Genomic DNA, 14199 nt, shown 5'->3' on the forward strand with positions numbered 1-14199 from the left:
TATTATGTTTTGCAGCGATATTTCAAAGGTTCAGAATAACCTCTATCGAGGGGTAGCCAATTACTCATCCTTTGAATCAAGACAATCTTGACCAAATGCTAACTCATAAATATCTTAAATTTACTTAGCATTTAGTTGCCATTACTTCGGTAAAGAATATACTAACTATTTAGTAATTTTTGTAAGTGTAACCCTCCATTTTCGGTCCTCAGAGATGAGAATCATTATGCTCTTGAAAGTGGAAAGACAAAATGAAAACTTATCTAAGAGGCCTTATCCAAATATAGAGTTCACGGTGTTCTGAATCTTATAATACAACCCTCCGAATGGCACATCGCTCCAGGGCAGACAGGCAGACGCATTGTAAGAATCTAGAAAGCTAGAAAGTTGAGTTAGGGGAGGAACAACCCTAAATGCCATTCGCTACGAGATGTAGTTAGGTAATCAAGGCGAAGGACTAAGTTGTGCCTTTACACCATTAGGCACTTACTACAACAAGCAATGTTTGACGACATAGAGAAAAAAGGGTTGTGGAGGGCTACCTTCAAGCAAGGACGGTAATGACTCGAGGGGAAGGGGTTGAAGAAAGGGATTTCGAATTCCTAAAGACCTTAACATGAAGAGATGCACCTTGTCGATGAGGTGAGAACAAGATGCATTACTACACGATGAAGTGAACAAACCAGACGTGAAGTTGGAAAAGATGTGCTAGGCAAAGAGGCCGTAAGATTATGTTTTAATTCTTGTTGTAAGGAAAACGTTTATGTTGTATTTGAACCTTGTAAAAGTATTAAGTTAAAAAAGAAAAGTTTTTTATTCATTTCACTGTATTACCTCGCATCTATCTCGTAATGGTGCAAAAGAGAAAGTGAACAAAGCATTAAGATGAAGTTAATAAAATGTAAGTTCTGTATTCCGCTGCTGTGTTAAGAAAGCTTGGCATGTAAGCTCTGCATTAAGGCTATGAAAGAGAAGTCATTTCGCTTATAGGCATTCGACATTTACTACGCGGCGTGGTAGGAGTTTTGGGTGGGGTGTGACACATACCCTGCTTGGAATGTTCTTTTCGGGGTATCTCACTAATGAAGGAAGGAACTTTAGGCACAATTTCTCCATGAGTGAGGGGAAGGGCATAGCTTCTTTAGGTATTTCCATCCATGTGAGGATGGCAGCTTTGATGATCTCGTCCAAGTTGATCGCCTTTTTTATCATGATGCAGTACAAGATCACTGTATAATCCATTGAGATTGTACTATCATAACACGTGGGGAAGATCTTATTTTTTGTAAAAAACATCCACACATTCGCTTTAGTAGTCAGATGTGGGTACAATTGATATCTTAGCTTCATTGGTTTCACTTCTGACATTATGCCTGGCCACGCTACCACCTTCAATGCTTCCTTAGCCAACCCCTTTGTCGATTTTGTAACAATTTCTTGCCCTAGGTATTCCGCGTCGTTGGGCGAGTTGTATAATTCATTGATGACCTCTACGTTGAAGTAAAATTTTTCGTCCTCGATTGTGATGAATAGATCAGATGGATTGAACTTCACATCATAAAATTTATGGACTACATCCATTCTGATCTTCATGGCCTCTGTGAATAATTTTCTCTAGCCAAATGCTTGAATTGGCGTGAAAAGAAATTCTATGAGGGTTTCATTGAAAGGAAATAAGCCTTTTTCTATTTTCACTTCCTTCTCTATCCCTTTTTTGTGATGCCTTGATCTAGGAAAAGGGAGTCTTGTTGAAAGTTATTTCGGATAAGTAAGCATGAGACATCTTGTGAAGAAGGATGCGAGAGGAGAAAAGGCGAAACGAAGAGAAATGTTGGGTCTAAGTTCTAACGCGTAAGGTAAGCGACAGGATAAGAATAGCTAGCAAGGAAGAAGCATGCTTTCGATACTAAGGGCTAGGCATTTAGTGAAGTAATGCGGTAAGAAGTACCTACGCCTAAGAGAGTGTGGCGAAGAAGTAGGTGTCCTATTGAAATGACTAGGAAACTCGTTGTGGAAAGTAAATGTCTATTGCTTCACAAGTTGATAGAGAGAGTCAAGCTATTAAAGAGTTTAACTTTCCAAGAAGATAAGGTTGGTGTCTTAAGGGAACGTATAACCGCTGCTGATATCTGGCCTAAATGTCGGGTTTGGGTTGGCTAACCGACACGGTAAATTGGTAAAGTGACATGTGTAAAATGTGGAAGTGACCTTGGAGTGAAAGGACACTATACATAGGGTCCAAGATCGAAGGAAAAAGAAGTTTCTAGAAATGCTAAACTGTCACACCCCCTCCTAGATCATCTGCTCTGGACTCGGAAGGTGGCATAATGTCAATTGAAACCTCTAGAACAATTTCAGTTGACCCTTGACATGAAACATAAAACATTTGCTAGCAGAAGTCTTTAAACGGCAGTGTAACCTATATGAAAATAACTTTTATAAATACTAGGTAAACATAAAAGGTGCAGTAAGAATAATTTTTACAAAACATGACATCATTTTCTTTCCTGACTGAAAACTGATTGGCCTAGTAGCAGTATGTTCAGCACGTGGACACACAATCTATACCTAGAAAAGGGAAAACATTTTGAAAGAATAAGTCAAAAGACTTAGTGAGCAACAATTTTATAAAATAGGTTTTCATAAATAGTTTAACATAAAAATTGAAGCTCGAATAACATTTAACAATAAACAGTCATTTCATAACATGATACTTTAAACATTGAACTTTTGCATAGCTTTTGGAAGGCAATGATCCATAACCACAGGCAGTATTAAAACTCTTCGTCCTAAGACAGAATAGTCAATAGGAAACAACGTTCACTATAATCCTCTTCCTTTAAGGCATAAAAATATACCCTTCCTGATGGCCCATAAACTATAGGCTGGTAAGCTCTATGATCAGTATGGAGTTAACCACATGTATACAATAGGTCTTATGGAATATTTATGCTAGGATAAAACATATTGAAAAACATTGAAACATTTCCTTTGCTTTCATAACCTATCAATAAACCATTGAAGATAGCATAGCTTTGAGAAATTAGTTTAATAAACATTTATCATAAAACATGGATTTAAAACAATAACTTGGAAATAACTTGTATAGCTTGAAACCATGTTTAAATAATAGCTTTTAAATCAATGTGTTACTCATCGTACTTGAATCGAGTACTTAGCCTAAAAATCGTTTGAAGTCTCCTCATCTTGAAAAATCCACATTTAATCCTTTGGTCATGAAAATATCTAAACTTTTCCTTAAAATTCCCAAAAATATCAAAACAGCCAAAAATGGCCCTTTGGTGCTCACTTACATGGTGGATGGGGCTTGGCGCGTGCGCATGGCCTAAGGCCTTGTTGCGTGCTAATCTTACTGAGGTGGCCCGTCCGACGCATGTTACCTAACAGTTAGGTGTTGTGCGTGTCCTGGCCATATGTTCAGCATGTGTTGAGCTGCACGCATAACCTTGTACGCTAACCTCTTCTCGTAAGGTCATGCGTGTAGCCTAACCGCATGCCCTACCGTTTGGCTGTGTCATGTGCCCCAAAACAAGCCCAAAATAACCTCTATGAAATAAAATCACGCCGATCTCGCCTAGTCATGCTTGACACTTACCCACTGCCTAAAATTTCTTTTTCGTCCAGAAACATGACTCGACTTTGACTAATCATAACTTTAAATCTATAACTCTTTTGGGAAAACTTTCTTCTACAAAGTTGCTCTAAAGACGTGCTCTGAAGCCTTCTAAAAGTGCGCCTTGCTCAGATTACTTCTAAACCTAACCTTCTCAAATTCTCTTAATCAAAATGCCAACCTTCTCGCCTCCAATTTTAATAGCATCTCTCCTCAATGAGCTAGACACAATTTATGAACTTTTGAGACTAATTTGAGAGAAATGGTTGTTTATAGTGGAACCTTGCATGAAAATGAACTGACGCATCCACCTTGCTTAATTCAACTTTAAATCTCCTCAATCCACCTCCTACTTGGCCTAAAAATGCATGTGATTAACTTAAGATGCCCTAGCCTTGTCAAAATAACCTCTATTGTCCTCTCGTGTAGCCTTGGCCATCCAACCAAAATGCCTTGAATATGACTCAACTTTTTAACTGATTGCCATAATTTTGCCACGTAACTTGCCCTAGCCTTGTCAAAATAAGCTCTATTGTCCTCTCGCGTAGCCTTGGTCATCCAACCAAAATGCCTTGAGTCCTTGGAAAAGCCTTACTAACCTCATTTGACATAGTTGCAAGCCCCTACTCACATGCCCATGCCTTACTAACCTCTAAGCAAGCTTCCTCGCATGGCCTAAACGCCCAAGTAACCTCTATGACATCCTTCTCGCCTATCTAAGCCCATCTCGCCAAGCACAATTAGAGGTTATCACTTCTTCTCGACCACACACAAACAACTCAAGCTTGGCTCCTACCCTTGTCTAAACGCCTAGATAACCTATTTGGAGGTTATCTATTCATCTATTAACCTCTAATTCCTTCTTCTTGCCTAGTAAATCAAAACTTTCCAAGCCATTCAAAATGCCTAGACCTTACCTTGGAGGTTATTATCATAATTTTGGCTGCCCAATAGATACCTTAAAGCCTACTTTGGAGGTTCTCAACCTTCATTTTTCTACCCAATGAGTGTCATTTAGAGGTTATTTATTCACTTTTGACCACTATCATAACCTTTAAACGCCAATCATTTTCTTTTTTAACACTTAGCCAATTTTTTCCCACTTTTCCTTCCTTGATCACATTTTCTCTTATTATTGCCAAAACTAAACAAGTTCCAAAGATCTTAGAAATTTGGGATTTCACATAAATAAAACAAGTATCTTTGTGAAAGATCTTTGTAACAAATGATTGTTTTGAGTAACTTTCATAAGCTAAATATTTGTGAATCTTTCATCAATGGTAAAAATATTTTATGAATGATTTACATGAATAGTTAATATTGTGTCTGTGATCTTGACAAGTTAAAAATGTATTCTATTGATGATCATTTAAAAGTCATACCCCGTAACCAGACGGGGGCATGCCGTTCAGGTATCCATTGCATACCTCCCTGTGAGATGACGCGCGAACGCCTAGTAAGTGGACCAACTCTTTCATTTGTCTCTTCACTTAGCTTTCTTCATTGAGTTCTAGAGACTTTCACAACTCCTTGCAGTGGAAAACATCTCTTCAACTTAGGTTTGCAACCTACCACTTAACACTTAGTCTCAATAAATTATAGGCGATAAGAACAAAGATATATATATATATATATATATATATATATATATACAGTGGATTAATAAATTAAGCTTTCTCTCCTTATTAACTTAACACTTTTACAAAGTTCACAAATATTACAAATTACAACCCCTCACTTTGCTCTTCATAAAATAAAACCTAATTTAACTTCCATGATATCCTTCTTCTTCACACCAAGAGGCGTCTCTTCGCGCCAAGATGTTCATGAGTATAAGACTTCTTTTCCTTCTTCGCCGCTTCAATCGCTTCTCTGAGGCGGGGCACTTAGAGGTCTAAAGCCCTTTTTCCCTTCTTCACCTCGGTCTTCCAGCAACTCTAACTTAGAAGACAACCTTCAAGGCTTCCTTTCCCTACCTCACTTCTTCAACTCTTTCTCTCTCTAGGCTTCACCTCACCAGCCTAGGTGTGCACTTGCCTTCCTATTGAATTGAGTTTTGGGCATTAAGGAGCGATTCTCTTACCAATCGACTCCTTATATGCGAAATGAGATCACAACAATCATGCCATATAAGGCTATATAGTAACTCTACCCTCTCTCCTTAACTAAACTACAATGTCTGAGATTCATCCTTCCCTTGGCTTCAAAGCTTGGCAACCTGGGGAGGAAAAACTTAAGACATAAGTCAACTGGACTTAGTGAGTGGTGAGTTTGAGGAAACCTTTCTGGAGAAAACACACAAAATCAATAATAATAAGGTCAAACCACATCACATAAATCTCATCTCATCAGTCACAAATAATTAAATTTCCAAACATCTATTACGAGCATCGCGTGTTTAAATCATCTCGAAAACAAGTTCATCATTGAGACGTGGAATTCTCCCCTCACCTATACCTGCGATTCATATTCAACCAGCGTCACACTAGTTGCGTGGAATTTCTACCAGCATTTTGTCACATTAAATCTTTCTCAATCTTAGGATTCACATCCACCTAGTGTCGCATCACCATCGTACCTAGACCTGAGATTCTCCTCTCGCCTAAACTTAGGATTCACCATCAACTAGCATCACTCGAGTTACCTGGGATTCACCATCAACTAGCATCACTCGAGTTACCTGGGATTCCCACTAGCATCTTATAATAGATCTCACCTTTTCACATTAATCCATCAATACAAACGAAGGGTTAGCTTCCTAGCTTACTTTCTTTACGTAATATCATAGTAGTAACAATAACATGAAGTAAGTATCAACGACAGAATACCTTCAAATAATCATCAATAGAATAAATCGTTCGTATATCAAGCTTAAAAACACAACATTAACTATTTATTCATTACAAGGATCACACGCACAAAAACAGACTCTCTTGACGGTTTTAAATTGTCAAGAATGATTATTCTTGATGGTTTTAAAACCGTCATTGAAGCCAGTGTCAAGAAAGTCAAAGTTCTTGATGGTTGGTCAAAACGTAAAGAATAGTGAACGTTGACAGTTTATAACCGACAAGCATACAAATTTTCATGATAGTTTAAAACCGTCAAGAGTATAAGTGTTCATGATAGTTTAGAACCGTCAAGAATATGAGTATGCATGACAGAAATCGTCAAGAATATGAATATTTATGACATTTGATAATCGTCAAAAGTATGCTTTTTCATAACATTTAATAACTGTCAAGAAAGTAATTGTTTATGACATTTTAAAACTGTTAAGAATGCAATTGTTTATGACATTTTAAAACCATCAAGCATTTTTCTTTTTTCTTTTTTTATAATTGTAATTCAATTATATTTTTGTTCCTATATTATGCTCTCATTTGTCATGTATAGTGGTCCAACAATTGTTCCATAAATACATATAAACGACAATATTCATCAAATATAAACCCTTTCACTATATCATTTCCAAAACTTTACAAATATTCCTATCATTTATAAAACCAATATACAATTCCATCAGAGTTTCAAAATGGCTACAACAATAAAGTTTCAGAACAATTCAAACCTCTTATGAACAATCCACCTATCATCCCCCCTCCATATGAACAATTAACAAATAACCTATCGACAAAGTTTCAAAATGGCTACCACAACAAAAATTTCATAAGTATACCAATCAACCCCCCTCCATACGAACAATTCATATAATCAGCCACAACAAAAGGTTTCCTATTTTAGAATCACAAATAAGTTGTAACCATATGCACTAACCCAAAAAATCAGCCAACTCAACCCGCACCTTATCTAACTCGGCCTATGAGTATGAATTAAATAAATTAGTATTCGTGAAAATTATTATACCCACAAAAGAAATAGTTTGATATGTAACATACCGAATTTGAGATGACAATGCTTCCCTTATTTACAATTTCTCTCATAAACTTCATGACATAGTATCCACAATCGGTGCTTCCGACTTGTAGTGGACACTATAAGAACAACAAATTAGAATAACTGACCAATCCTAATTGCTAGTAGTCTACAAAATACAATGAATTTAAATATTTATACTTGCCTTTATTGTTCGCGATAAAGTTTGTTTTCTACTTTTACTAATGTTCTTTTGCGAGTGAAACATTGTTATTCCTCTATTTTGCCAAGATAAGATTGCACATATTTTAGAATATTGTATATGCATTAGGATTATCAGTACTACATGATATAGAAGGTTAACTTACATGTCAATTGCATATCTTGTAGTTGATTTGGATGTCGTCCTTAACGAGTCAAGGTAAAACATTGTATCCTCACACGCATTTGTGGCAAGCAGTGTCCAATGATCCCTAATTATATAAAAATATAAGTACTATTTTATTGTCAATGCAACTGATAAACTAACTTAACTTACCATGATTAAAATGAGTAAAAACTACTTGGTTTGCTTTTGACACCATCAATCTATTACATAAGTTTCGAATTTGAGATTCTTGTATGTTTGCAAAAGAGATGAGGGACAGATCTACAAAGACATACTGCACATTTTCTTTCAAACCAAGAATAGATGAATACAAGTACCTACAAAATATATAAACTCGTAAATGAGATACATAAATTTAGATGCAAAGAAATAAAATTGACTTACATCATATAGGACACCAATGTAAACATTTTGACTTCGTTCATGTTACAAAGGTCAATGATATCCTCTCGAAGCACATAACTCTTTTGACTAATACCAAAAATGTCAGCAGGTAGTGGAAAATGATGCTGGAATCTTTCTCCATTACCTTCTCAACGTATCTGAGAATCAACTTCAACGCTATTGACAAAGTTGATGTCGACTCACATTCAACTTCTCTTTCCGTAGGCATTTCTTCTAAGTCTCTCTCCTAATTCATTAAGAACATCCACATTCAGTAAGACCTACATATTAGACATTCCAGTTTAATAGTGGACTATGTACCTTGAAGATGTCAAACTCTACTTCATTGACATTCATGTTGATCTGCACCATCTCCTTCCCTTTTATTTCATTCTCTTTTGGTTTGTCCATCGATTCCACTTCTATTCTCTTACTCTTCTCTACAACTTTAAACTTACTCTTCTCTTTCATAAAATTTTTCGACTTAATCCCCTCTAACATTTTTGGCCTTAAATAACTCCTATGTGCTGACAATGGCGTAGACAAGTTTGAGTGAATTTGTGCCTCTATTTCACTAACTCGCCTTTGGAGTTCTTCATTCTCAAGTAGAATGTTCACCTCAACTTTTGATGTTTTCTTAACTGAATGAAAGTACGTTGTCAGAGTAACTTCATCCTATGCAATGAGTTTGTATAAGACCGAACCGCGAAATAGTAACCACTAGATGTAACTCCATTAACTAGTTAGGTTTCTATTTCATTTGGATAACCTAAGAAACTTAGTCTTAATCCTAAGTGTATTATGAAATCCTGTTCACGAGGGATTGATATTTGATTTGTACGGGTGAGAGTGGCCAGATTACCGACTCAATATACTTATCATTTTGGGGACAGACTGAGTGGGGAGCTGGGAACATAATCACACAAGATAGAATTCACTTCTTCCCGCCTTTAGGATAAGTAGATAAGTTTTCCTTTAAATGGTGTCTCTGGGACTTGAACAAAAGGCCCTGCCCTCTCTATGGCACGAGGGGGGTTTTTGTTTAGTGGTTGGATTATAAACAAGTTGTTCCTTAGAAGAGCACTGGTATTTAAGGACTAGAAGTAACCTAGGGATAAAACGATAATTTGACCCAACTGGTGTTACAAACACTTGTAAAGGACTAACTTACTGGTATTGGTCTATACCATGGATACAGAAATAAATCTACAGTGAGAAAATTCAGCTGTGATTCTTTAGTGAAGTACACATAGTTAACGAATATTGATTAATGTGGTTAATGAGTTTAGCCAATTAATCTCATATCGTTGTAGCTTCTGATCTTAGGTCCATTAGATCCCCTTCCTAGCTCGTGAAGGGTAATGAGATTTAATTGTATTGGTTATAATTTGAAATGTTCAAATCTACTTTGGGAATTAATATAATGTATGGTGATACATTATAATATAAAGTTTATATTTTAATTACATTTTATTATATAAATTTAATTTTGGATATGATTCAAGATTAATTTATGAGAGAATAAAATATTTGAATGAGTTCAAATATTAATTTAATGTGAATGGGATTCATATTAAAACTATAGGTTAAAATTTAATGCGTATATGCATTATGAGAGAAATTTATACTTGAATATGACTCAAATTTGAATTAAATTATGGGGTCTTTTAAAAACTATAACAAATAGGTAAAATATTTACACTGTATAGAACAATTCTAAAAATGGAAAAAGCTCACAAGCCCATCATGGAAAATACCAAAAATGCCCCGTCAACAACACGCATAATATATTTGGTACACGATCATTTAGATTTGGCTATTGTTTGGTACACGATCATTTAGATTTGGATAATCAAATTTAAACGATTTATTTTTTCAATTTTATCGTTTAATTTGGTTACACGATCGTTTAATTAATTGGGTTACTCGATCGTTTAGATTTGGTTATACAATTGTTTAGATTTAGTCGTCTAGATTTGGCTACCCCAAATCTAAACAATTTTTTTTAAAAAAAATTTGATACACGATCGTTTAGATTTGGCTAAACGATTTTTTTCAAGATTCTTTATACATGATCTTTTAGTTTTGTTACCCTAATCTAAACAACGTAAAAAAGGAAGAAAGACGATGGACGCAGCGAATGAAAAAAAAAAGAAAAAGAAGAAAGACGATAGAAAGAAATCAGATTTGGCTATCCAAATTTAAATGACGTAAAAAAAGAGAGGAAAAGAAGAAAAAAGATGCACGCAGTTAAAAAAAAAAAGAGAAAAAGAAGAAAGACGATAGAAAGAAATCATATTTTGTTACCCAAATCAAAACGACGTAAAAAAAGAAGAGGAAAAGAAGAAAGATGGAAATAAATCGCAGTGGAAAAAAAGAGGAGTAAAAGAAGAGGAAAAGATCTTCCCTTTTATCGTCTTTTTTCTCTTTTTCGTCTGTGATTTGATTTTTTTTATTTACATCGTTTTTCTTCTTTTCCTCTCTTTTTTTTTATTTGGTTCAAGATTGTGTATCAAATATAAAGGATCTATTTTTTTAAAAAACTTTTATTTGTTTGTTCAGGATCGTGTACTAAATATAAAAGACTTGAAAAAATGTCGTTTAGATTTGGGTAGCCAAATTTAACAATCGTGTACAAAAAATTAGTTAAATCTAAACGATCGTGTACAAACAATCCTAAAAAATCGTTTAGATTGGGGTAGCCAAATCTAAACGATCGTGTAATAAAAAAATAAATGATTGTTACCAGAAGAATCTTAAAAAAATCGTTTAGCCAAATCTAAACGATCGTGTATGAAAAGAATCTTGAAAAAAATTGTTTAGCCAAATTTAAAAAATCATCTACTAAATCTTGAAAAACAATCGTTTAGATTTGACTACCCAAATCTAAATGATCGTGTAACCAAATTAAGCGATAGCATACAGAGAATTGAAAAAATAAATCGTTTAAATTTGGATAGCCAGATCTAAACGACCAAATCTAAATGATAATGTACCAATGTCACACCCCCTCCCGGACTACCTGCTACCTTAGACCGAAAGATGGCGTGAAGTCGACGAACAACGCTTTTCTGTACCTGTATTTGTCGACTCTGCTTAAAACTTTCATGTGATGAACTTGCCAATCTAGTATATAAACTATTGTACATGCCACAAAACACAGCGGATCCTAGGCTAGTCAAACACAGCTAGTCAAACACATACATGAAGTGTACCTCAAAATTTACCGATTTCACGAGTAAACCTAAAGATACCTTAATCAAAATATAACCAACAAAATTTACACAACTACAGCTCCTAAAGCTTATACAAACTGTGGAGTATCTATAACATACAAGGGTGTGAATACATCACAACACAACAGACTTTATGCCCAACTCAAAACACGTACTGGCAATCGATAATGAAGCTTCCGCAGACTAAGGCAGTCTATCAGGCACCGGGAAGTCGATCTCTACCTGGAAAATGGGTAAAACATTTTGGAAAGGGTGAGCTATGAAGCTCAGTGAGTGACTCAGTTTAAAACTATGAATTTAAAGATAAGAGCACGTGAAAACTTTACACATATAAATCTGTTTATACAAGTCGTAAATGTAAATGTGTAATAGTAAGAATAGCTTCCTTAAATACTCAGCATGTTCATCATTGAAATCTAGCAAGGCATATCAAGTATATCGAAGCATTTTAACTAACATGACGAATCTACGTTGTGTAGGGTACACCTAGTACAACAACGTTTACAAGCACTACGATGTAGTGGGGCCCGCCCAGCACTCCCATCGTCTTTGTCGTAGTGGGGCCCGCCCAGCACTCACGACAGCATCGTTGTTACGGAGTACACTCAACGTCAACAAAGAAATCGAACCAGTGTGCACACGGTAATCTCTAGCCTCAGGCTCAAGATCTCAGTCATGTAGTTAATGAAAATTTCATAAATCATCATAAAATATTAAAACATGCCTGCTTATAAATTTTACACAAAGCTCGAACTTTACTCAGCTCTTTCGTGGAAAATTGTAGTTCTTAAAACAAAACTTCATACTAATTCATGCTTTGCTTAAAATATTGTGGTTTAAATACTTTCCAAACATTTAATATCTACGTGCTAGCATAAATTTCTTTAAGAAATCTAGTCTCCAAATGTATACTTGAAATTAGTCATGAAATTCAAATACCTTTCATGGCTTCGTAAATAAACATTTATCGCATTCAATCATAATAACAGTTATGGAAAATATTTCAAAGTTGGTTTTGTCACTCACAGTCTTGGGCTAGATCCTTGGTCTATAAGCTCGGTTTAATTCTTCTCGGCCTGCCAACAACCCAACCGAGTATTAAAACCCTAAACATTCTGGTTTCCTAAAGATATACATAACATGTCGCACCAAAGATGACGCTCACGAAAACAAAGCTTAAGAAATAAAATCCTATTTCAACAATTCTCTAAAATTTCCAGATTTCTAACATAAACTTCAAAGGACTATAACTTTCTCAATACTTAACCAAAATGAGTGTTCTTTATATCAAACTCTTCATTTTGAGATCCTCTAAAATTTACCTGAAGACATATAAATCTGATTCCCCGTGCATAAACACATATAACCCTCAAAACAGAACCACTTCCAGAATCGCGCGCACACGACCTCTTTAACTTGTTCCTACAATTTAACCCATTTTTAGTCGTTTTTGGTTTACACTTTCTTCATGAAAGTTGTAGTAAATTGAATAAGCTTTCCAACCATACCAAATAAAGATTCTAACTCCACCGATACACTCTGAAATACAAGAAACACCAGAGACCTCCTGATTTCGAGTGAAAACCAACTGCCCTGTTTTCTTAATCAAAAAGCACCAAATGAATATCCGAATTTGCTCCAACGTTCTTCATAAAGTTTGTTTAAAAATGAGTTAACTTTCAGTAAATGTAAATCTCACCTCTTAATTCCTTTTGAAGAGTTCAAACCGAATTAAAAACCAGTGATGTGCAGAATGAACTAAAATTCAGCCATTGATACACTTTGCTTGAGTTCTCCTCCTCTTCTTCAACCTAAAAAATTCTAGTAAAATTTCTCTTCTTCTTCCAAACTCTCTCTTAGAAGTTCTCTGCAAATTGAAGAAGGAAAAAGAAAAAAAAATAAAGGGAACTTGGATGTCTTCAAACTCTTGGCGGTGAAGGGAAGAGAAGAAGAAGAAGAAAAGAGAAAATGAAATTTTCTTCTCCTTTTCTTCTTTTTGTCCTTTCTTTTCTTTCTTTTCTTTAACTAATTTAATAAAACTATTTAATATATAAATATATATATTTATATTTACACTTAATTTCCATTTTCTTTTTCTTTTTCTTTTCCACATTTAAAGAAATTAAACCAAGAAAATATCGGATTTACAACCAAAAAATAGTCAAATCTAAACTATCATACACCAAATATTTTATGCGCGTTGTTGACGACGCGGTTGACGGGCAATTTTGGTAATTTCTATTGTAGGCCTGTGAGCTTTTTTTATTTTTGGAATTGTTCTATACAGTGTAAATATTTTGTTACTTTGTTATATTTTTTAAAAGACCCCTTTAGCTTATTCGAATTCATGTTACATCATAAGTTTTCTTTAAAATGAAAAAAATCTCCCTTTTATGTTTAGAATGGGTGCGACCAAAGTCTCACATTGGTTAATTAAGAGAATAATGACCATGAGTATGTAAGTGAGAACAAAGACTATTTTTATTCTTATGATGCCTTTTTTAGTGAAACCAAAGCAAATTTTATGAGGGTTTATGTACCCAAAGTAGACAATATCATATCGTTGTGTAGATATCTGGAGAGTGGTTATTGCTAATAAGTTGTATTAGAGTCATGCTCAAACATAGCCATGTCAGTAGAATTCTCAGATGACAAACAATCATGTAGTAGAACCTTGAAAG

At 35.0% G+C, this 14199-nt stretch overlaps 1 long non-coding RNA gene across 2 annotated transcripts; it reads right to left on the minus strand.

Annotated features, from left to right (window-relative positions):
* Positions 1-11521: 11521 nt before the first annotated feature.
* Positions 11522-13531, minus strand: LOC127150475 (uncharacterized). Of its 2 annotated transcripts, none has more exons than XR_007822830.1 (4): positions 13218-13531; positions 13027-13111; positions 12841-12940; positions 11522-12594 (listed from the first exon to the last, which is right to left on the minus strand). It is a non-coding gene; the product is annotated as an uncharacterized LOC127150475 (long non-coding RNA). The 2 variants fall into 2 exon arrangements; XR_007822831.1 differs by having other exon boundaries at positions 13027-13118.
* Between the last annotated feature and the right edge of the window lie 668 nt (positions 13532-14199).

Source organism: Cucumis melo, chromosome 8, assembly GCF_025177605.1.
Source record: "Cucumis melo cultivar AY chromosome 8, USDA_Cmelo_AY_1.0, whole genome shotgun sequence".
Lineage (NCBI taxonomy): Eukaryota > Viridiplantae > Streptophyta > Magnoliopsida > Cucurbitales > Cucurbitaceae > Cucumis > Cucumis melo.